The sequence below is a fragment of the Bubalus kerabau genome, chromosome 8, assembly GCF_029407905.1.
Source record: "Bubalus kerabau isolate K-KA32 ecotype Philippines breed swamp buffalo chromosome 8, PCC_UOA_SB_1v2, whole genome shotgun sequence".
In the NCBI taxonomy this organism is placed as follows: Eukaryota; Metazoa; Chordata; class Mammalia; order Artiodactyla; family Bovidae; genus Bubalus; species Bubalus kerabau.
This window is the reverse complement of record NC_073631.1, coordinates 42,234,961-42,238,553: the sequence shown is the minus strand read 5'-3', so window position 1 is coordinate 42,238,553 and position 3,593 is coordinate 42,234,961. Positions and strand designations below refer to the sequence as shown.

Here is a 3,593-nt window from a genome sequence, read left to right as displayed (position 1 = left end):
AATCCAGTGTCTGCAGAAAGTTTGTTAGAAGATTTTTTTCTTATTTTAAAATATTTTCTTTTCTATATTTTTGATGCACATATAGTACAGTACCACACAGAAATCCATATAAAATATGTAAAAAACATCTATTGGAGTTGTTGCTCTACATTTATTTCCTTATAGGATCACATAATGAAAAAGGTTTGGAGAATAATAATGTAACAAAATGACATCATTGTACATTATTTGGCTTTTCAGTAAAGGTATTGATATAATCACAATATAGCATGGCTTATAGTTTATTAAGTTTTAGAATTGAGTTATTAGAATGAAATTATGGTTACCACTAGAGACTGAGACTGAGATGAGTGGTGGGTGCCATGGGACCAGGTAAAAGACTGCTTTTTTTCATTATAAGCTCTTACGTACTAAATTAGTTCCATCATGGTTGTATATTATGTAGAAATTTCAAAGAAAACTGTTGTTTACTTCCTTAATTGAGTTTAAAGTTGGCTTTTGTGCTGTAATGGTGACTCATGTGGTATATTAGCTATATATAATTAATGTGATATGTGCATCAAGAAATTAGGCAGGCAGCGGCTGCACGTAGGAGCGAGGTGCTTGCTGGGGCTGGGGTGCGGTCCCTGCAGTTCCCTGTGGGGAGGCGCCATCGCCATTGCCACCTCGCTCGGTGAGCGCGTCCCGCTCGCCGAGCAGGGCCGCAGCCGACCGCCGGCACCATGGGCCAGTGTGGCATCACCTCCTCCAAGACCGCGCTGGTGTTTCTCAACCTCATCTTCTGGGGAGCCGCTGGCATTTTATGCTATGTTGGAGCCTATGTCTTCATCACTTACGACGACTATGACCACTTCTTTGAAGATGTGTACACTCTCATCCCTGCTGTGGTGATCATAGCTGTCGGGGCCCTGCTCTTCATTACTGGGCTAATTGGTTGCTGTGCCACAATCCGGGAAAGCCGCTGTGGACTTGCCACGTTTGTCATCATCCTACTCTTGGTTTTTGTCACAGAAGTTGTTGTTGTGGTTTTGGGATATGTTTACAGAGCAAAGGTGGAAAATGAAGTTGATCGCAGCATTCAGAAGGTATATAAGACCTACAATGGAACCAACCCTGATGCTGCTAGCCGGGCCATTGACTATGTTCAGAGACAGCTGCACTGTTGTGGAATTCACAACTATTCAGACTGGGAAAATACAGACTGGTTCAAAGAAACCAAAAACCAGAGCGTCCCTCTTAGTTGTTGCAGAGAGACAGCCAGCAGCTGTTAACGGCAGTCTGGCCAACCCCTCTGATCTCTATGCTGAGGGGTGTAAGGCTCTATCTAGTTGTGAAGAAGCTACAAGAAATCATGATGCATGTTATCTGGGCAGCACTGGCATTTGCAGCTATTCAGCTGCTGGGCATGCTGTGTGCCTGCATCGTGTTGTACAGAAGGAGTAGAGATCCTGCTTATGAGCTCCTCATCACCGGCGGAGCCTATGCGTAGTAGATAACTCAAGCCTGAGCTTTTTAGTGTTGTTCTGATTTGGAAGGTGAATTGAGCAGGTCCACTGCTATTGGCCTCCTGAGTTCATTTAGTTAAAGCACACATACACAGGTGTTGGACGGAGCAGCTTGACTCTTCATTTGTCTACCTTCTTACCTACCCACCTGTGACTTTTTTTTTTCCCTGTGTTTTAGCTGACTCTCCATGTCTGTAAGTGTTTTGAGTATGGCGGTAAATGTTCTAATCTCAGAACCGTTTGTGAGTTGCGTAGTGTGGTAGAATTAAAGGTTGACGTGGCCCTGCTTCTGTCACCTCCAAGCATAACAGGACTGCTGCTGTAGTATCACCAGGTCCTTTCAGTCTTCACAGTGGGGAACTCTTGGCCAAAGGTTTTGGAGGGGGGGGGGAAGGAGGCAGTCAGCTGTCTGGTTAAAGTTAATACCAGACAATGCCCCTCATCAGTGTCCTTTTTAAAAATATATACTATAGTCCAGTAAGATAGCAACTGTACAAAATGGCTAAGATAGATTTTAGAATCATACCTCGTGTATCTTGGTTCATCTTCAAAATCAGACTGATCTTTGAAACTAGCGGTTTTTAATCAAAGCTGGCTTTATAGGAAGAGTATAATGTATGCACTACTGTTTTAAAACAATTAGTGTGAGTGTGTGCGTGTATTTTTGTATGATTGAGCCCATTCATTGTAAGTCTAAACTCGTTAGAAATAATGTACCCATGTAGACTAGCAAAATAGTATGTAGATGTGATCTGTTGTAAATAGAAAAATCTAATTCAATAAACTCTGTATCACCCCCTCAAAAAAAAAAAAAAAAGAAATTAGGCAATTATTCTGACTTAGTGACTGAATAACAAATTTCCCAACTATTCCATTCATTACAATAATTCAAAATATTTGTTAGAAATATACAATTCCAAGTCCCCTCTTGTAAAGATATTTATTTAGGCAATGTGGGGCCTAAATAAGTTTAGGTAGATAATCTTCTGATTAGAAAAACTTGGGAAACATTTCTCCTGAATACACTTAATGAATTCTTAATGGAAACCTGAAATTGTTATTTTGACAAATTTTCTGTGGGACACATGATGCCTAATCTAGATTTGTCAGTTAAATTTAAAATTAACATGATACTTTTAATTATACATGTCATAGTCAAAGTATGTAATGAATAAGATAAGTAGTAGATACGCTTTATTGTTTCATTTTTTGTTTTATTTACATTTTATTCCAAACTCAGCCAATGTAATGCTTCTCTCCACCTACATACCAATTTTTTGATGCTTCTCTTCAAATATAGTTAGCATCCAAGGAACAAACAACTTATTCTTACTGTTGCTTCTCTCATTCTTATTATTAGATCCTGTTTCACGTCTTTCACCTTCACCCTTCAGAGTTCTGCTCACTTATACCTTCTGATGGGATACACTGACTATTCATAAGCTAGTAATCAGTACTTGAACAAGAAAGATATTAAGTGTCGATCCCTTTTCATAGGGCAGTGCTTCTTAACCCTGGTTGCACATTATAATCATCTAAGGGATATATAGGGTTTTAACACACTTCAGTCCTGGTGAAGGAGATCTTCTTTGAGTAGGATATGGACATCAGAATGTTTAACATAAGACTGATAACTCTTATTTACAGATGAAGAAACTCAAGTTCAGATGGACCGAGTGCTTTCCCCAAGATTATATTGAAATTAAATGATGCTATGACTAATTTACCTCTTTAGCTCATATGGTAAAGCGTCTGCCTACAATGCGGGAGACCCGCATTCAATCCCTGGGTCGGGAAGATCTCCTGGAGAAGGAAATGGCAACCCACTCCAGTATTCTTGCCTGGAAAATCCCACGGATGGAGGAACCTTGTAGGCTACAGTCCATGGGGTCGCAAAGAGTCGGACACGACTGAGCGACTTCACTACTATCACTACCCTAACCTATATTCTTCCATGTCTTTAATACCTGAAAAAGTATCATCTATTATTTATTCCATCTATGATAATGGTAAAATTTTCCCTTTAACTTATTATTACACACACACACACACACACACACATGTGAAAGAGATACCAGTGTGCACAGG

General features: G+C 39.9%; 1 pseudogene; it reads left to right on the top strand.

The window, feature by feature from the left end:
• Positions 1 to 622: 622 nt before the first annotated feature.
• LOC129658533 (tetraspanin-3-like) lies at positions 623 to 2,326 on the top strand (annotated as a pseudogene).
• Positions 2,327 to 3,593: the final 1,267 nt, after the last annotated feature.